Below are 22,302 nucleotides of genomic sequence, written 5' to 3' on the forward strand. Positions count from 1 at the left end.
GTGGCGCAATGGATAAAGTGCCATGTCTGGAACCAGGAAGACTCCTGAATTCAAGTCCGGACTCAGACACTAGCTGTAGGACCCTGGGCAAGTTGCTTAACCCTCTTTGCCTCAGTTTCCTCATCTGTAAAATGAGCTAGAGAAGGAAACAGCAAACCACTCCAGTATCTTTGCCCAGAAAACCCCAAATGGGATCACCAAGAGTTGGACATGACTGAAAAATGACTGAACAACACTGATCAGGGGTGCCTGTATCTTCTATGAAATAAATGCCCAGGCTCTTTTTGTGAATCTCAGGAGTATATCAGCAAGGCAATAAATACAACATCAATGATAATTGTGAATATGCGTGTGTAGTTCTGAGTTGCAAAATATGAGAGACTTTCCATACAGAAAGTAGAAGTAAAACATTTGTTCAGACACCAGAGGACCTGATCCCATAACCTATAAATCCAACCCAGCTATGCAGCAACCAGCTCCTAAAACCAGTAAGCCCACTTTATCATAACAGCAAGGAACTTAAAACATAGTATCACAGCATGGAGCCTTGCCATCCTATAACCTTCCATGCCCCTGCTGGGCCCTTCCCACAAACTCACTCACAGCACAGTTAGCTAACCTGCATCTGCTCTCTTCCCCAGCTCTAACTGCTCTGAGCATTTCCTGCTCCACCCTTTCCTGTTCCTCTCATTCAGCAAGCTCCTCCCACCACATGTGACTTAGACTTCCTGTGATGTAAGCCGGTCACTTGGGCCTATTAATGGATGGGAACAATCTTCAAATTTACATTACCATTACAAGGAATAATGGAAGGATTTTATAGTGATTCTACTTGGTAGGTTGAGACTAAAGATTCTTCATTGTCTTCTGGAATAAATAAAATAAAATAGTGGATAGAAGAAATTTTGTGACCTGTCCTGAAAGGTATCACTCCATAATAATAGTTCCTATAAAAGTAGCAGGTTTGGGAATCATAAGTGTGGACTAGAGCTCTGTGGCAATCGAGGCATGGAGTTAACCTTCCACCGGGTGCCATCCATTGAAGTGGGGGTGGGGGGCAGAAAAACAACCAAATAATCCTGCAAATGAAGCTTCATTTGAACAGAATTTGCAGTCAGGAAAAATGTTTTAGGTATGGATAATACGCACATAGCAGAGTGGCGTATTAAAAAAATGAATTGTGTAGAACTCTCTGTGTTGAAAAACGAGGTGTGGATGCAAACTGCCAAAAAGCATTTCATGATAAAAAGAAGGCAGACATTGGTGAGAGTTTCAGGGGCCCAGATGAAACAGGGAAGAGAAACAACTGAGCTGCTAACAATCTGAATCCAGCAAAACCAGCCAGGGCTATTATAGGAAGGAAGGCACCAAGAAGGGAGTTCAGGAAGAAAGGAGGGAAAAATAAAGAAGACAGATCTCTGGGTATGGTGAGGAGAAAAGGAAAACATGAATTAGTTAGGGCCTAACAAGAGGTACAGCAAGAAAACAGCTGGGAGATGGAAGCCCCTTGCAGAGGAAATGAAACAGAAAGCTCTCACTTCAGAAGCAATGGCTGTGTCTGAAATCTGTGGAGAAGGAAAGGAAGGAATAGAGAGAGACCCAAGAAGGGATAAAAATGATGAACCTGATGTAAACAGAACACAGGTGTCAGAAAAAGAAATATGGGAGAAAAGTAACATGGAGCATAAGATAAATGGAAGAAGCAGACTAGGAGTGAAAAGTGGAGAGAGGTGGGACAGTTCAGTGGAAGCCATGAAGGTGCAAATGAAATACACAATTAAGGACAAAGCAGAGCTTAAAGGGGCAGCTTGTACGCTGCAATATATATGGTGCAAGAACAAAGAGGGCTGGGGTTGTTGCCTATAGGGTTCCCAAAAAAGAGAAGCTGGATAAATGTAAAAAGAGGCAAATTTGTTGCATTCAAAGGAATGGCTTATGAGAGTAGGATTTTTGTTTTGCATGTTTGAAAGATGTAAGATGCAGCATGGGGTATTAGAAAACAGAGTGCACTAACTCTTAGTGTTTACTTAATGTTTCTGTGCCTCAGTTTCCTCATCCATAAAACGAGCAGGAGAAGGAAATGGCAAACCCCTCCAGTATCTTTGTCAAGAAAACGCCAAATGGGGTCATGAAGAGTCAAACGTGACTGAAACAACTGAACTTTGAGCCTGTTTTCTAGTTTATGTGGTTGAGTCATTTCAGTAGTGTATGACTCGACATGACCCCATTTGGGTTTTCTTGGCAAAGATACCGGAGTAGTTTACCATTTCCTTCTCCAGCTCATTTTACAGATAAGGAAACTGAGGCACACAAGGTTAAGGGACTTACCCAGGGTCACACAGCTAGCAAATGTCTGTCTGAGGCCAGATTTGAAGTCAGTGAGTCTTCCTGATTCCAGGCCTGGCACTCTGTCCACTGTGCCACCTAGCTGCTCATTTCTTCATCTGTAGAACAAAGACAATAAGATATGTGAGATGGGTGTGGGCTGCATGAGCACTTGGTGAGTAGGTCAGGTGGCATTCAAGATGCTGCAGTAACAGCAACCCACACTGTCTCGTGTCCCTTCTTCCTTAGGCTCAAACCAGGGTTCCACTTTGCCATTAACAAGTAAAGGCATGTTATTCACAATTTTGCCCACCAGGTGGAGAACTACTCCAGTCACCAGCCCAGTGATTCCATCAAGGTCCCTTGAACACATATACACAAAAGATTTTCTCTATTCTCTTGGAAATTCCCGTAGCCTGACCCTACCAAGTTGCTAGCCTCAAAAGGCCCGGCAGGAAATTAATCCTTGCTGATTCAAGTTCTGAATGAATCTAGTTCATATTATGGAATAGGGCTCATTATTACTAAAGTATTTAAATAACTGCCTCTAGACAACCCCTGTGAAATTCCCTAGCTCGATTTTGATTCTCTGTATCAGGAGCTCTTAATCTGGGATCCATGGATAGATTTCAGAGGGCCCAGGAATTTGGATGGGGAAAGAATTGTATCTTAATTTTTACTAACTTCTCACTGAAATTTAGCATTTCCTTAAATTACAAATATAGGCAACAAAACATTGCTAAACTCAAGAAAGTTTAAGAAACCTTGTTTTATGTTGCTATTATACAAGAATCAACTTTGGCCATGTGGCCAAACATAACAAAACTGCAAAGAAACTATCCGAGTACTCCCTTCTATGAAGCTCACTGTCCAATCAACTTCCCAAAGTCCTCTTGTACCCACAAGTCATGGAAAGACACATGGGGGCCACAATCCAAGGCACTTTTGGGGGGAATAGTTAAAACAATGACACAGAAGTGGAGGGGGGTGTCCAAACAACTCTTCCAACCTCACCAGCTGCTTTGGTTCTTCATCTGATTAGAGCTCAGGCCTCCTCAATCTGATCCTTAACTGGTGGCTCTGGTTCCCATCTGGGAACATCTGGGCCCTCCTACTATAGCTTGTTAGTGGACCTCACTTCCCATCATGACAAAGTTCTCAGTTTCTAGGGCAAAACCACAAAATCCAATGGCATTCTTTATCCCTCCCCCTCCATATTTTTTCCCAAGTTGACATAGTTCAGGAGGAATAGAAAGTAATAATGGAAACTCAAACAATGGAATCATCTGAAACCCCATATAGAAGTGGTCATCAACCCCTGGAAAACTCTCACAGGGCCATCTTTCCAATGCAGGAGAAATAAGGTTGAGGAAAACTACAAGTTGCTCTCTATCCCCTTAGTCTCAGCAGTCAACATGGAGTACAAATTTCACCTGGCTGACATCGGGGCACCTTGGCTTGGTGTTTGGGGAAACCACTGCAGATCACCCATATAATCCCTCTTCCTTCTCTATCAACTACGGCCTGACTGGGTCGCCTCTGCTTCAGCCCATCCTACTCTACCCTCTGGCTGCTCAGCTTTTTAATTTTTTTAATCGACAAAAATCTATTTTCTCTCCCTTCTAGCCCTATCTCCCCCCATTGAAAAAGAAAAAAAAATCCTCGTGACAAATAAGCAGTCAAGCAAAACCATATTTGGCCATATCCAAAAAATATGTCTCAATTTGCACCCTGAGTCCATCATCTCTCTTTTGGGAAGAAGGCAGAATGTTTCATCATAAATCCTTTGGAATTATAGTTGGTTGTTGTATTGATCAAAATTCTTAAATCTTTCAAAGTTGTTTTGTCTTCACAGTGTTGTTACTGCATAAATTGTTCTCCTTTGCTCAGCAATTCATACAAGTCTTTCCATGTTTCTCTGAAACTCACTCTCTCATCGTTTCTTGCAGGACCACATTACATTTATATACCATAATTTTTTCAGCTATTCCCAAATTGATGGGCACCTGCTTAGTTCCCAGCCTCTGATGATACAAAGAAAGAGCTGCTATAAATATGTTTGTACATATGCATCCTTTTCCTCTCTCTTTGATCTCTTTTGGGATAGAGACCTAGTAGTGATATTACCGGGTCAAAGGGTATGCTCAGTTTAATAACTTTTGGGAAAATTTCAAATTGCTTTTCAAAAGGCCTGGAGCAGTTCACAACTCCACCAATAGTGCACTAAAGTACCTGTTTCCCCACAACCCCTTAAGCATTTGTCATTTTCCTTTTGTCAACTCCGCCAATCTGATGGGTGGGAGATGGAACCTCAGGGTAGCTTTAATTTACATTTCTCTAATTATTAGTGATTTAAAGCATTTTTTATGTAATTGACAACTTATATACTTCTCTCTGAAAATTGCCCATTCATATCCTTTGACCATTTATCAGTTGGAGAATGGTTCTTATTCTTATAAATTTGAATCAGTTCCCCATATACCTTAGAAATCTGACCTTTATCAGAGTAATTTGCTGCAAAGATTTTTCCCCTGCTTAACTGGTTCCTTTCTAATTTTAGTTGCATTGGTTTTCTTTGTGTAAAAACTTTTAAATTTCATATAATCAAAAATGGTCAATTTATCTTCCATGATTCTTTCTATTCTCTGGTCATGAGTTCTTTTCTCTTCTGTATAGATCTGAAAAGTAATTACTTCCTTGCCCCTCAAATTTGTTTATGATATCACCCTTTATGTCCAAGTTATACTGCATATTCATTTGGAGTTTGTTTTGGTGTGTGGTATGAAATATTACTTTATACCTAGTTTCTGCCAGACAGTTTTCCAGCTCTCCCAGAACTTTTTGTCAAATAGTGAGTTCCTGCCCCCCAAATTGGTATCTTTAGGTTTATTAAACATTACTGTGCTCATTTGCCTTTGTATATTGTGCACCATGTGCTTCACAAAGATACTGGAGTGGTTTGCCATTTCCTTCTCCAGCTCATTTTACAGATGAGGAAACTGAGGCAAACAGGATTAAGTGATTTACCCAGGGTCACACAGCTAGTGTCTGAGGCTACAATTTGGACTCATGTCCCTACTCCAGGCCTAGTACTCTATCCACTGTGCCACCTAGCTGCCCTACCAACAATATTACTACTAGGTTATATCATCACCATCATCATCCCAGGCCAGGAGGTAAAGGAAGATCAATAATTCAAATAGATCAGATGGTAATGTCAAGTTTAGGTTGCATTCCCATGCTATCTAGCTGACTGGATTAGAATCCCAGAGGGGGAAGGGGACTTTGGAGGACGTATAGTCCAGACACACAGGAGTCTGGTAGGACTTTTGGTTCAACAGAAAAGGCCTTCTATTTGGAGTTAGAGGACCTGGGCCCAAATTCCAGTTCTGTTACTTATTAGCTATGGGAATTCAGGAAACTCACTTTACTTGTTGGAGTCACAGTGTTTTTATCTGTAAAATGAGGAGGTTGAAATAGATGATTTCACTAGACAATTCCAAAGGACTCATGAGGAAAAATGCTATTCACATCCAGAGAAAGAAATGATTTGGGGGGCAGGAACTCACTATTTGCATTTTCTTTATTTGTGTGTGTGTGTTTCCCTTTTGGTCTGCTTCTTCTTTTACAACATGACTAAAATATGGAAATATGTTTTACATGATTGCACATACATAACATCGAATTGCTTACGGTCTTAGGGAAGGTAGAGGGGAGGGAGGGAGAAAATTGGGAACTCAAAATTTAAAAAAATGTTAAAATCTGTCTTTACATGTGATTGGAAAAAAAAACACTATTTAAAAAAAGGAATAGATGATTTCTCTTCAATGTCCCGAGAAATAGTTAATCCAGCCTTCACTTGAAGACCTCAAATAACAAGGTACTCATTAGCTACCAAGAAAGCTCACTCCATTTGTGGGTAGCACTAATTGCTGGGAAAAGTTTTTGTTCTAAGAGATGAAATCAGCCTTGCTGCAAATTCTTCCATTGCTCTCAATAGGTACTGGGACCAGCAGAGTAAATCACACCTCTCTTTCACATGATAATCTTTTACATACTTGGAGACAGATACCAGTAGCCCCAAGACTTCTCTGCTCCAGGGTAAGTGGCCCCAGTTTCTTCGAGTGATCTTTGTATGGTGCTGCCTTGTTCTCCCCCCTCCCCCACCTTCCTTGTTCTTGATGAGGCACCACTGTCTTTCTGTCTCCCAGGTTTCAGCCTCAATAATCCTTGTTTCTTCCCTCTCCCTCACTCCCCATATTCTAGTTGAAATCTCATCTTTTCTATCTCCACAACATCTGTCATATACATCCCCATCTCTCCTCTGACACAGCTACTGCCTCTATTCAGGCCCTTCATCACCTCTCACCCAGACTATTACAACAGATTCCTAATTAATCTCTCATCCTCCAATCTTTCCCTTTCACAATCCATCTTCCTCGCAGCTGCCAAATTGACATCCTTAAAAGCCTGAGTATGGTCTGACTACGCAATTTCTCTGCTCGAGAATCCTGAGTGGTTTGGTATTGCTCTTTGGATAAAATACAGACTCTGCTATTTGCCTTTTAAAGACTTTCGGGAGTTGGCTCTGATCTATCTTTCCAGAATGATTTCCTATTATTACCCACTCTGCTTTCCAGTCAAACTTTTCTACCCTAGGACAGTCATCTGTTAAATGTGACAGCCCCATCTTCTACCTTCATGCCTTTACAGAGGTTATTTTCCTCGCCTAGAATATTCTCCTTCCCCACCTTCACTTCTTAGAACCCTCAGTTCCCTTCAAAGTAACTTAGGTCACCACCTCCTGCGAAGAACCCTTCTTAATTCCCAATTGTTAATGCTCCTCTGTCTTTAATATTACTGTGTAACATCCCCCCACACATAAACACATACATATACATATAGTATGTAGTATGTGTCCATATATACACACATAGTATGTAACATGTGCATAGATACACATATACATAATATGTAATATGTAAACACAGTATGCATATAATATGCAGTATGTGCATATGTACACATGCATAGTATGTGGTATGTACACATATACATACATAGCATGTAGTATTGTATATGCATGCACACATAGTATGTAGTATGTCTCTGCATATACACACAGTATGTCGTGTATGTGTATATATACATATACACATAGTATATAGTATATTGTGTATATATGGGGGGAGAGGGAGAAAGAGAGACAGAGACAGACAGGATTCAGAGAAGGAGGTAGGAATGGGGAGAGACAAAGAGAGAGACAGAGAGTGCTTATCTGTGCTCATGTTGTTTCCTCCCAGTAGAATATAAGCTACTGGAAGGCAGGAACTGCTTCTTTTTTTTAGCATAGTTTCTGGGACATAGCAAGTTTTTAGAAAATACTCATTAAACTGGATTGATCATTCTGGGGACTGTCCTCTGGATATCCCCCAGGGTGTTAACATTCTTCCTATAATATGACGCCCAGAACTGAACAAATAATCCAAGGGTGATCACATGAGAGCGAAAAATTGATCACCTTCCTTGCTCTTGAAAATAAAGCTCTGCTCACGCTGCTTATGAAGACACTCCCTTTTTGGACAGTCGTAGCACCTTGTTCTTGTACGTGAATCATTATCCCCATTTTTCTAATGAGTAAAACAGGCTCAGATAGGTTAAATGATACAATATGCTGACTCATTATAGTCCACTAATAGTCATGGGTGTTTTTAATAAGATGATTGTTTAGCCATATTTCTTATACTTGTACAATTTTTTTTTAATTCAAGTTCAGTACTTGGTAGTTCCTCCTACCAAATTTCATCTTTTTTGATTTGGCCTATGATTCTAGCACGCCCAGGTATTGTGCTGTCCCAATTCCATCATGAAATATGCCAGTGATCTCTGCTAGGTAGGCATCACTTGTAAATTTGATAAGCATGATATTAAAAAGCAGCAATCACCAACATGGTTTGGTACTGGAAAACATGGGAAAGGAAGTCAGTAGGACAAACAGGTAAACAAGAACCAGAAACAGCTGCACTCGGTCAACAGCTCAGGGTCCAATAAGCCCCAAGAACAGAAACTTCTTGGGTATAGAATTCTCTACTCGACAAGTTTGGCCAAAACTAGGTTTAGGTACTCATGTATCACAATAAGTTCCAAGTAGATATTTGACCTAAATATAAATGTCATATCATAAACTAACTAGGAGAAAAAATGGATTAAGGTACTTTTTGCAACTATGGCTAGGGAGAGAATTTGTTTATTTTTCACTTTTAGAGATATTTTGTTTTTATATCACCTGTATTTCCCAATATCTTTCCCTCTGCCCCTCTTAGAAAGACATCCTTTATAATGGAGTAACAAAAAAGGGGGGGAGTTCAGCAAAACTACCTACTATATCAACCAAGTTTGACATCATATGTGGTGTTCTATAACCTTTAGGCTGCCCATCTCTGTAAAGAAGGGAGGGAGATGCCTTCTCATATCTATTCTCTGCGGCCAAGTTTAATCATAATTTCATAGTTCAGTTTTGATTGTTTTGTTGTTTTTTTCCATTTACATTTTAATCCTACATAATCTTTTGAGGATCTTTATTCCGACTTCCACTCCCACCGAGAAGGTGAGTTCTCAGCGCTAAGTTAGCTATACCTCCCCCTCAGGGGTTCAGAGGTAACCCTGAGGTAGGAGCAATGATTCTGGTTGATTCTCTATTTCCATTGAGTTGATTAAGGTAAATTCTCCACTACCATTCTGTGTGTGTTTGTGTGTGTGTGTGTGTGTGTGTGTGTGTGTGTGCAGGGGGATGGAAAGAACCCCAGGATTCTCATTTAAGAATCAGTTTAGTCAGCTTTACATATCTTTTAGATGAGTGTACACTAAAGTATACACAGTACAGTAAGAAGAGTTGGTACAAAATATCCTCCCCCACTCCCAAAGTCAGTAACACTCTCCCACAAGCATATATAAAGTTCAGAAGAAAGCAGGCTCAACGTTAGGGACCATTTGTGGCAAAATGGTACCTCACAGGCCCTGGCTGCTGGAAGTCCTTGTCTTCCGTTTGTGGGATGCTCAAGAAATTCCCCTTGGGAGTGGTGGAGTTTCTTTGCTGAGTTTCTTCTAGAGCCATGTATCAGCAAGGCAATAATCACAGTATAGATGATGATTGTCAAAATGCCTACGTGGTTCTGTATCACAAAATATACGAGACTCTCCACATAGAAGGTAGAAGGAGTAAACCATTTATTCAGACACCAGAGGATCAGATCCCATAAGTCATCCACTCAATCCATCGCAGCAGCAAAGAATTCAATACACAACATCACAGCATGGAGCCTCGCCATCCCAAAACCATCCACCCCCTGCTGGGGCCTTCCCACAAGTACACTCACAGCACAGCACAGATCTGCTCTTTCTCTCAGTTCTAACTGCTCTCTCTCCATTTCCTGTGACACAACTTCCTTTTCCTCTCAGCAAGTTCCTCCCACCATGTAACTTAAGCTTCCTGTGATATAAGCAGGTCACATGGCCTGTTAATGGGTGGGAAAGATCTTCACATCTAAATTGCTATCACAAGCCATGAGTCCAAACAGTCCCTGGATCCCAATGCAGACACCATCATCGGCTGATCCAAGTATGCGGCTAAGACAAGAAGAGAGCCCCGACATCCTCTGGACTCTTCAAAACTCGGAAGGTTCTCTTCCAGCCAAAGCTGGGGAAAGAGGAGCAAATCTGGCTCCGAGCGGTTCCTTCTCAAGGGGGTGCTGAAAGCCAAACTTGCTCCAATCTATTGAAATTCCTTCACTCGCTTCATAATTTATAGATGGTCCCTGATGAGGGGCCAAGTTTTCTTGACCTATCCAAATGTAATATCTGGTACAATCCTATTCTAGATCATTCTAGGCCATTTATCACTTAGTTTAAGGTCTATGAGTGCTCAGTTAAGGTATCAAAGCTAAATGGAGGGAGGTGGCTTTGTTGTTGCTTAGTCATTTCAGTAGCGTCCAACTCTTCGTGACCCCATTTGATGTCTTCTTGGCAAAGATACTGGAGTGGTTTGCCATTTCATTCTCCAGCTCATTTTACAGATGAGGAAACTGAGGCAAATAAGGTTAAGTAACTTGCCCAGGGTCACACGGCTAGTAAGTGTCTCTGGCCAGATTTGAATTCAGGAAGATGAATCTTCTTGACTCCAGGCCCAGCACTCTATCTACTGTACAACTCCAACTTTATATGTTGTTATAGTCATTGCATATAATGTTTTCCTAATTCTGTTTACTTCTATTTGCATTAGTTCACATAGTTTTCCAGGCTTCCCTGTATTCGTCATATTCATCATTTCTTATGGCACAATAATATTCTATTACATCTGCATACTATCATTTGTTTAGCTATTCCCTAATTAACAACCGTCCACTTTGTTTTCAATTCTTTGCTACTATAAAAAGTGCTACCATAAATATTTTGGCTTACATTGGATCTTTTTTTTCTTATCACCGAACTCCTTAAGGGGTATATGATTCAAAGTGATCTCTTGATCAAAGGGTATGACCATTTTAATCAATTTCTTAGTGTAAATTCAAATTGCTTTTCAGAATGATTGGATCAATTCATGGCTCCATCAACAGTGCCTTCATGTTCATGTATTTCCTCAATTTTTTTATCTTTGTCCATTTTTCTTATTAATGATTTCGAGCATGTTTTCAAATAGTCACTTATAGTTTGCAATTCTTTTGAAAACTTTATTCATTTATGGCTCTTGGTCTTATACATTTGTGTTCATTTTCTATGTGTCTTGAATATGGGAATCCTTATCAGAGATATTTAATGCAAATGTTTCTTCTTCAATCAGTAGCTTCCCTTCTTATCCTATTTGTGTTAATTTTGTTGATGCAAAAGCTTTTCAATTTGATGTAATTGAAATTACCTATTTTCTCTTTTGTGACTGCCTTTATAATTTGTTTCTCCCCTTAAGAAATCATAATCAAATAAGGGATAAAAGAGACGATAAGACCAAGAACCATTCCCCCAAAGGAAAACTGGTCACAAATTATGTTTGATGAAACTGTGAATTGGTCCAGCCGTTATAGAAAACAATTAGAAATTATGCAAAATAGTGACCAAAATTTCATACCCTTTGACCCAGGAATGCTATTGCTGAGTATTATAGCCCAAGGAGGTCAGAAGGGCAGAAATAAAGTCTGAAATTATTCATAGCAACACTTTTTGTGGTAACAGAGAAGTGGAAACAAAAGGGGTGCCAAAAGATTGGTCAATGCCTAAAGAAATTATAGTATATAAAGGTAATAGAATTGTGTATTAAGAAAGATAAGAGGAATTCAGAGAAACATGGGAAAACATATGAATTGATTCACAGTGAAATAGATCCAGGAAATCAATATACATAATGATAATAACAATGTGAACCTTAAGAACAACAAAACAAAACTGAATAATGTATGATTATAATGACCAAGCTTGATTCTGAAGATGAGAAAATGGACCTCTCTCCTTTCACTGGAAAGGTGGGGGACTATGGTACCAGAATGCTGCTTACATGGTGGGCGTAAACTATGCCCTGTATAGTTTTCTGTGCTTCAAGAGTCATTCGTTTCCTTGGTGTGGTAACACTCTTCTGATCTACTTGTATCCTCTCCATGCCTTACTTACTAGATGGTTGGATTGTAAATAGCAATTGTTTCCATTCTGGCCAGAAACCCTGGGTCTTCTCCTCCCAAATTGATTATTTTGTGAAAGTAAATTAGGCCATCTTATGCCGCAATTCTTAATCACTGAATGAGAGGATGCTTCAGACAAATTGAGACCTAGGAAAGACCTTAGCTTAAAAAGGCCAAGGTCTCCCATGGCATCCTGGGCCACTGCCAGTCATCCTGACCTATGTCTTGCCACTGGACTCAGATATCTCTGGAAGAGAGTGTAAGGCTGGTCACTTTGCACAGTCCAGCCTCTCTTAAATCCAATTCAATTGCAAGTCAAGACATAATCCTCCAGATGTCATTGGTCCTCTTTGAGAATGAAGGATGAATGACAACAATACAAGATGGTTAAATGAGTTGCTGTAGATAAAGAATTTCTTCCTTGATGATCAACCCTCTGGTAATAGTTCTCTCCACACGCACATACGCTGGTCCTTGAGGACAAATACACAGTCCATTGAGCCATATGGAAGGCTTTGCCATCTTGGTAGGCCCTTCCTTAGATTCCATTTGATTAATAAAGCCTTTGAAACCTGAATGAGGCATGGAATAGAATTTTAGTGGAAGCCTCTCACCAGAGTGTGACTCATTAAATGTTTGAATTGAATGCCTTTGTTAAATAAACTGATTCTTAGCTCTGAAGCTTCACCTGATGGTGTTAATACAGACCTGTGCTTAATCCCATGCCAGAGGGCACTGAGGCACTAATTACTTCCCACTTAAGAATATTTACAGATTGGAACTTGACACAGGGTAAAAGAGAGAAAGCTCTAGGCTGTTTTGGGAGCTGAGCCATTCCGTAGAATCTCTACAAGTGGGCCACAACCATTTACATTCATCACAAGCCTCCCTCATCACTCTTCTATGGAGAAGTGTAAACCCTAATTATGTTACAGTATATGCAGTGATGAACTCATTCTCAGTGATTATAGAGCAATTATAAGTACTTATCAGAATTTATAAGCAATGTGGAGTTACACTACTTACAGTGTGAACAAAAGCCTGGAAGGACAATATAGAGTGATTTCTATCCTGGGGTCAATGGACTCCCAAGAGTTCCATGGATAGAATTCTGAGGGTCCACAAACATGGATAGAAAAAAATTACACTTTTAATTTCTATGTATTTTATTTTATGCATTTTGAAAGGACTATTCTGAAAAAGGATCCATAGGCTTTGCCAGACTGCCAAAGGGGGCCATGAAACACACACTAAGGATGACAACCTCTGTTCTCAGCTATCTGACACCACAGATCTCAGGTTAGGGGGCACTGCCTTGGCTGGTGGTTTTGATGTTAGAAGACTTAGGTCAATCACTTCAGAATATTTAAGATACAGAATCATGTAGGCATGATCCCAACAAGCTTGTCTTGAGTACAGAAGAACGTCTAAAGAGAAACTCCTTTGGGAATTCAAGTAATTCATGGGTGATCAGGATGGGTTGCCTGTTCATAAAGCATGCCTTCTGGCAGAAAATAAGATGTCATTTCCTAAGCTGTACATCTGTGTTATCTTGGCCAAGCTACATGTGGGATACTAGGGAACTGTCTGCATGAAAACACTGGCCAAAAGTTACATTCATGCCCCAGGATTGATTCCGATTTTGAAAAGATAGTAAGAAAAATGGTAGGATACTCAGCATTACTCACCAAAGGACATCTAACTTTCTTTGGAAAAAAATAAGAAGCTTCGAATAAGAATCTACATGGATTTCATAGGAATATTTCAGTTGAAGAATTTACTTAATGATTTATTACCCAGTGTTCAACCGACTAGAAAACATAAATTACCTAGGAAAGAACTGCCTATCAAGGCTTTGTCTTGGGCCTCTTCCCTTCTCCTCTCTATTCTATGTCACTTCATGATCTCATCAGCTCCCACAGATTCAATGATCTCCTTTATGTAAATGACTATTAGATCTCACTCACATCACCCTAATGGCCTATTGAATTGGATATCCCATAGGCATTTCAAACTCAACTTGTCCAATGCTGAACTCGTTTTCCTCCCCACCCCAAATGTTTCCCCACCTCTGAACTTCTCTATTATCGTTAAGGGCACCACATCCTCCCAGTCACTCAGGCTCACAACCTGAGCATCTCCTTGATTCCTCATTTGCATTTATTCCTCATATCCGGTCTGTCGAATGTTCTTGTCGATTCTGCCTTTACATTTCTCATATGCCCTCCCTCTCTTCTCTGATACTACCACCATTCTAGTGCAAGTTTTCATCGTCTCACATCTGGATTATTGCATTAACCTTGTGACTGGTCTCTCCGCCTCAAGTCTCTCCCCACTCTAGCTCATCTTCCACTGAACTGCCAAAGTGACCTTCCTAAAGCACCGGTCTGACCACCTCAACCTCCCTCCCCACCCACACACTCAGTAATCTCTAGGGGCTCTCCATTGCCTCCTGGATCAACCATAAAGCCCTGTTTGGTTTTTAAAGCCCTGCGGGATCTGGCCCCTCGGGTCACCAAGGTACATGTTCATGATGATTGCGATTGTTGTGCGTATGCTGGCGTGGTTCTGAATCACAAACTACAACAGACTCTCTATATAGGAGACAGAAGCAAAACTTTTATTCAGACACCAGGAAACCAGATCCCCAAACCAGTAAGTCCAACCCATCCAAGCAGCAAAGAAGTTAAAGCACTTTATCACAGCAGAGAACCACTCCATTCCACAGCCTCCCCCTTGGGGGCCTGCCCAGCGACTCACCCACAGCACAGCTAGCCGGCCTCCTCTTTCTCCCTCGGCTCTAGCTGCTCTCACTGCACTTCCTTCCTGCTCCACCCTTTCCTGTTCCTCCCGTTCAGCAAGCTCCTCCCACCACATGTGACATCTTAAGCAGGTCACATGGTCCTATTAGTGGGCGGGGAAGGTCACATCTGCATTACCATCATGCCCCTTTACAATCTTCTGTTTATTCTGCCGGTTGAGTAACACCTTCTTGCTGTTCCTCACACAAGACATTCCCTCTTTCCGTTGGCTATCCTGCCACACCTGAATGCTCTTCCTCCTTTCCTACACCCCGTGGCTTTCTTGGGTTCCTTCAAGGCTCAGCTCAAATCTTACGTCCTACTTTTCTGCTGTGACAATAGTTTATTGTGATTTGATGGGTTATCAGTGACTGTGTTAGTGAATTAAGCAGAATAGGATTAAGATTCAGTTAGTTATGTATGTGTGTATGTTAGTTACATCTGTTAGGACCAAATAACCTCTTATGTAATAGTGATATAGCTATTACATATTAATGGTATCATTGTAGATTACAAGATGAAATTACATAAGTGTCTGTTATAGAAAAATACATCACACTTAACCCTGAAGCTTGCTGATCATAGCATCAATACCCTTCGCCCCCATGAATCACTGACATTGCTCCATTGTGACCTTTCCTTTCCCTTACCACTTCCTCATATCCTAGGAAACAGATAACCAAAACACCAGATGTTCGAGTTCCTATGAAAACCCCTGCAGAGGCTGCAGGTGGAATGCTGTTACTGGGAAAAACCTGTAGTTAATGACTCAAAAGCCTGCTGACAAAGTGATTATGATCAATGAACATGCCCCTCAACCAATCATACAGTTTTCCTTGCTTCTGGTGTTAGCCAATCATGAAGTTGTATTGCCTCATTCTGTTTTTAGTGCTCTCCCAAGTGAATATAAGTAGCTAGCACCCAAGGGGAGGGGTCCCTGATCATGAGACCTTGGACTCAATTGAAAAGGGACCCCCCCACACACACACACACACACACTCCCTAATACATTGAAAAGGCTTGGAGTGCCTCAGGCTCCTCTGTTGCACATTGGGTTGGAATTTTGGAGTCCCTTGCTATCCCTTTCTCCTTCCTTCCACAGTACCTTACCTCTGAGATTGCCTCCTATTTATACTATATATCTCTTGCATGTGTGTAGTTCTTGGCATGCTATCTCCCCCAGTGGAAAGTAAGATCTTTGAAGGAAGAGACCTTGTTTTTGTCTTTCTTTGTATCCTCAGTGCTGGGCACATAGTAAGCACCTAATAAATGCTAGATGATGGTGAAAATGATCCTTATTTGACAAGAATTTCTAGGAAAACTGGAAAGCAGTCTGGGAAGAATTAGGTTTAGGCCAATCGCTTACACTATATACTATAACAAATTCAAAATAGATATGTGATCAGAACGTTAAAGATAATGGCTTTTCATACCTAAAGGTAGAGGGTAAATTCTTAACCAAACGAAGGTTAGAGGTGATTACAAAACATAAAAGATATAATTTCAATTATATGAAATTGAAAAGCTTTTGCATGAATAAAATTAATTAACAATTAATAAAATTAATTAACAACTAGGTTAAGAAGGGAAGCAGTCAACTGGGAAAAAATGGATCAAATATTTCTGATTTGGGCCCAATATCCAAAATACATAGATAAGTAATATAAATATACTTCCAAAAGCCATTGGTAAGTAATCAAAGAATAAAAACAAACTGGATTCAAAAGAGGAACTGGAAAATATTACCACCCAAAGGCTCCAAATCATGAAAGATAAAAGAAACGCAAATCAAAACAACCCTGAGGTTTAACCTCACATCCAGCAACTTGAGATGACAAAAGATGGGAATAGTCAATGTTGGAGAGGTTGTGCATACTACTGCCCTTTTGATGGAACTGTAAATTGGTCTAATCATTCTAGAGTGCAATTTGGAATTATGTGATAGATGACTGAAATGTCTCTGTCATTTGACATAGAGATTCCACTGCCAGGCATATACTCAAGGAAGTTAATGACAAAAAAGAAACGCTCTATAAATATCAATATATTTATTGTAGTGCATTTTTGGTAGCAAAGAATTGGCAACAAAGTAGATGTCCATCAACTAGGGAATGGCTAAACAAACTGTGGCCTATTAACATGCTGTAAGAAGTGATAGTATGATGGATCCAGAGAAGCATGGAAAGACATATAAACTGATGCAAAGTGAACTAAAGGGAATCAGGAGGACATCATATACAAAACTGTGGCAACAGTGTAAACCACCACCACCAACAAAACCATAAAAACTGAATGCTGTGAACTTAAAATGACCAAGACTGGTCCCAAACAAGAAATATAAGAATAAAAAACTCGCCCTGATTTTTTTGCAGAGGTGGTGGACCATAGGTATAGAACATTGTATACAACATCAAACTTTTTCAATGCTGGCTAGTGTTTCATATCTTTTTTTCCCTTCTATTTTTCTCCCATATTGTACGAGATCGCCTTCAAGGAGGGAGTGGGAGGAAAGACTACATTGGGAAATATAGATGATATAAAAACAAAACCTATTGATAAAACTATTTTTAATGATTTGTCATGAAATTGAGCATCATTATAATCAATTGAACTTGCTTTCTAACTATACTTTAAAAAAAGAACAGAATCCTTGAGTCATCTGTGTTGGGAGTTCCCAATAAAGAGCTACTTCTATCAGCACGGATAAGTATATTCTTTACTATTTATAGTCTTATAAAGTTGCCTGAGACACTGAGTGGTCAAGGGACTAGTCCAGGGTCACAGTTAGCAACTGGCAAAGGTGGGACTTAAATCCAGTTCTTCCTGACTTCCTGACTAGGTCCTCACGTGCATCCCTTTGACTGAGTCCAGGTTTTACAGAACAAATCCTTTTATTAATGGGATTTGTTCCATGAAGTTTAGATTCAGTCAAAGGGCTGCCATGACAAGAACTGAAGCTCTCCAAATCCGGGAAACATGGAATATCGCCAAGGCACTATTCACACCAGTTGCTATTGTTGTGAGTATGCCAGCATGGTTCTGTATCACAAAATGTAAGAGACTCTCCATATAGGAGACAGAAGAAGCCAAACACTTATTCAGACACCAGAAAACCAAATCCCCAAAACCAGTAAGTCCAATCCATCCAAGCAGCAAAGAAGTTGATACACATTATCACAGCAGAGAACAACTCTATCCCAAAGTCATCCGCCCTTTGCTGGGGCCTTCCCACAAACTCACTCACAGCACAGCTAGCTCACCTCCTTTCTCTCTCTCAGCTCTAACTGCTGTGAGCATTTCCTGCTCCACCCTTTCCTGCTCCTCTCGTTCAGCAAGATCCTCCCACCACATGTGACTTAGGCTTCCTGTGATGTAGGGCAGGTCACATGGGCCTATTAATGAATGGGAAGATATTCAAATTTATATTACCATTACACATGGTAGTGGTTCTAATGATGATTAAACTCCTTTCAGAATAGTTAGGTATTTTCATGGTCATTTCTTTTCTGGACTCCTATATTTGTAAACTTCAACAGTCTTGCCATCCCAGTCTTTAGCTATAGATTGGGATTCTTTGTCCCTCCTTTTCCTTTTAACAAGACCTCATAAACTTTGTTCCTGTAGTTTGCTCACTCTTTCTCCTCCATAATCTTGGTTAACAAGTTCCAAAGGTCTAGCTGGCTGTGGAGTATTTGGAGACCAAGTGTTTCTATGTCTCCCCATGTTTTTCTCTTGGGCTGGTGCTCTCTCTCTTTTTTCAAAGTTTTATAGGAGATTTATCCAGCTGCAAGATGAGTTCTTGATATAACCTTTGCTCAGTTCAATGAGTTTAAGATAACTGCGAGAAGTCCTTGGTTATCTCCACAATGCCATAAATGAATGTTGGTTTTCCAGGCTGCAACTGAGTTGATCACCAGAGTGACGAGGTCAGGGAACTTACGAAGAAAGAATCAGTGTTGTCCTCTGCCACCAATTCAAGTCAAAAGTTCAGGACTCATATTCTTCACTATCTATCTCTGATGTTACCTCTGATTTCAATGATCCGTCTCTTAACACGTTTCTTCTTTCCTTTGGCTTTATCACCTGGATCCCAGCATAACCCAGAAGGATCTTCATCCAGGAATACGGAGAAGCCCAGAAAAGGAATTTTGTATAATTTCTAGAATGTCAGGGTCACAGGTCATCTAATGCAAACTTTGATCAAAACATTAAGTTCCCTCTCACCATGACATGTAGTTGTCCAATCTTTATTTGAATACTTCCAGTGATGAGGAAACTCACAATCTTATTACCATATTATTTGAAGGATTTGACCATGTAGCTCTGGAGAGCACTGCTGAGAAATATTCAGTAGTTCTTCATGAAAATCCAAGACATTAACTGAAATTCTTTCTTAAAAGTAAGAGTGTGAGCCCTCATACAAAATAGGATATTGTATTTTTTGCGTTTGTATTTTTAAAGCACTTTCACATTTGATTCTTTCATGTAATACTTCTAAAATAGCACTGGTATCCCTATTTTACAGATAAGGGAACTGAGGTCCAGATAGATTGTGACTTGCTCAAGATCACTGAGTCTTGGTAATGTCCACTAACTGCGGACACAACATGTGTGGCTGTATATGGGAGATGGATAAAGATTCAGCACAGGAAATTAAGGAGCGCTTGAGAAGAGAAAAACTGAAGAGACCAGTGTCATGGAAACCAAGAGAGGAGAGAGTATGCACAAGTAGAAAGTGGTCCACTCTGTCAGTTGTCTAATTCCCTGCTTTTATGGTCGAACCCAATTATCTTTAAAGAATCACATGCAGAGCATTTGTTTTGAGTCATTTTTCCTACATTTCAAGCATTTATTGAACACCTACTATGTGCTAAGCAGTTTCCTCCAAAGCTCTCTCCTAGTCTTTTTTGGGACCAAGGGCCCACATCTACTACTAGACTGGCCAAGTTGAAAGGTACACCTTGGGAGCTATTGTCAGGATAGGAAAGAGCTGATTGGGAGTTTCTGCCAGTCAAGGACACAGCAATGAGGGGAGGAAGAGTTAGTGAGAAAGATACCAGAGGTTGCAAGCTCTCCTGAGGGATCTTCAATCATGGAGTCCTTGTGGTGAGCCTGCTTGCATATTTCTATGGAGAATGGTCTGGGTCAACTTGTGAAGCAGGTGAAGCTGAGCCTCTTGCAGATTCCCCACCTCCCCTGTCTTTGTCCCTCTCTCTCCTTAAATTGATTCCTTTTCCTTAAGTACTTAGTAAATTCATTTCTGACTGCCCAGAGATCCCCACCTAGACCTGCTCTCCAAAGGGATGCCAAGGAGTAGGTAGCATTCCTCATTATCAGTGCTCTGAAATCATGGTTGATCATTGTGTCCACCAGAGTTAAGTCTTTCAAAAGTAAATATACAAGATGAGATACATTTTTGTATGTGGCCAACATCAGAGTCTGTTTTGCTTGACTATGCATATTTGTTACTTATAGTTTTGCTGAGAGTCATGGTTATAAATGATAGGACACTGGCCTTGGAGTCAGAATGACCTGTGTTCAAATCCTCCTTCAAATAGTTACTAAATAGTAATAGCCATGGGGGTAATACCTTCAGCCTAAATTTGTTGCTGTTTTAAGGACTTTATTCTAAAATGATAGATTTAGAACTTCATCAATTTAAGATATCTACAGATAGATTAAGAACTTCATTCTAAAATGATAGATTTAGAGCTTTATTTATTGATTTAAGATATCTACTGATATATTTAAGAACTTTATTCTAAAATGATAGATTTAGGGCCTGAGAGGCCATTGAATCCAATGTCTCCCTGTATTGCAAATAAGGAAACTGAGGCATAGCTAGTAAGGAGGAAAGGGAACAAGCATTTGTTAAGTGCTTACCATGTGCCAAGCACTGTACAAGTATTTTACAAATATCTCACAGCAGTCCTGTGAGGGAGGTGCTATTATGATCCCCATTTTATAGTTGAGGAAACTGAGGCAGCAAAGATTCAATGACTTGCCCAGGGTCACTCTGGTCTTTCTGACTCCAGGCCCAATGCTCTAGCCATTGTACCATCGAGTTCCTTTGTTCTTTCCCTTTCTTCCCTTTCTACTTGGTTGTTACTATGGGGCAATACCTTGGCAATAAGGGAAGGGACGGTAGAGATTCATGTTGTTACACTGAGCTCTAAACTATACTCTCGCCTGACAGTAACCAGGAAGCTCTTGTAGAGATGAGCATGAAGAGTATTGTGGGGGCAGGGAGAGCGACAGGGAGGACAGCAGTCCTGACTAATAGAATCATAGATTTTAGAGAGTAAGAGTTTAAGGAATGCTCCCTAAGTCACACAGTTGGTGGAAAAGGCAGGAGTTGAACCCAGGTTTTCTGACTTCAGATCCAGTCCTCTTTCCACGGTACCATGCTGGCTCTGCTCAGGAGGCCAGGCTTAAACACACTGCTTTGTGATCATTTCCTGGAGGGTAAAAGTGATAAACAGCCAGGCCCCCCAAGTTTCTTAATACTATACTCCCTTCCTTATAACTATCTTAATCTTGAAATAAAAACCCAAGTTATTATTCTCCTATGTCAAAAACTGTTGGCCTATGAAATGAAACCAGTCAGTATGGTTTCCCAGTCTTCAAAATATATAGAAGATGTAATTTCTTCTCTCAACACCATTCCCTCATAGTGGGATGGGGCATCCACACTTGGGAGTCCCAGGAAAAGAAAAGAAAAGAAATCCTACCTGTGTATTGACACCTCCGTTAGTCCTCCTGAGGGAAGAGGCGGAAGAAGTTCACTTTGGAAAAACACAAATGACCAGCCGTGGAAGTGGGGCTAAAATAAAGACATCCTAAGACAATCACCAAGTTTAGCTGTTCTATTCTTCCAGAAGCTTCCTGCTCCAAGGCAGGAATAAAGACAACACTTTCTCCTTTGAACCTATACCCAGGTCATTCTATAGGGCGTGAGCCAATCCTGTCTCGCACCTTGGATTCAGTTCTCTTCCTTGCTACAGCTTTTAGCAGCACTGTGGCTGGCACTCCTGAGTCCCAAGTCCAGTGACTTTTTACCAAGTAAATGGATGTGGTACCGTATTTGCTCTTGTTAATCCTCCCTCTCCTCACCAAACCTGATGTTTTCAATCTAAAACTGTGGGGGTGGAGCAAAAGTAATTTTGTCAGCACCTGAGTCCTGAATTGTTGCCACCACTCCCAATCCTCTCCCCTCCTGCCCCCTGCCCCCAAACTTTATTATTAATCTTTAACCTTCTCATTGTAAGGCTACATAGCAGTTCATGGCAGATTTAAGAGGAATCTAGGTGTCCTGTAACACTTCTCCTTCTACCTGCCTCAAATACATTCCTGATAGGTGGTACTTAAGAGGAAAAACATTTCTAATAAGGAAAAGATTGAAAAGGAGATTCCACATGTGAAGGAGCCATCCTGACAATGGCAGTGCCTATTCTAGACCCAATGGGAAGCCTTTTCAAAGGGATTGAAAAGATCAATTCACACTTAGGATTTCC

Source organism: Trichosurus vulpecula, chromosome 2 (genome assembly GCF_011100635.1).
Source record: "Trichosurus vulpecula isolate mTriVul1 chromosome 2, mTriVul1.pri, whole genome shotgun sequence".
In the NCBI taxonomy this organism is placed as follows: domain Eukaryota; kingdom Metazoa; phylum Chordata; class Mammalia; order Diprotodontia; family Phalangeridae; genus Trichosurus; species Trichosurus vulpecula.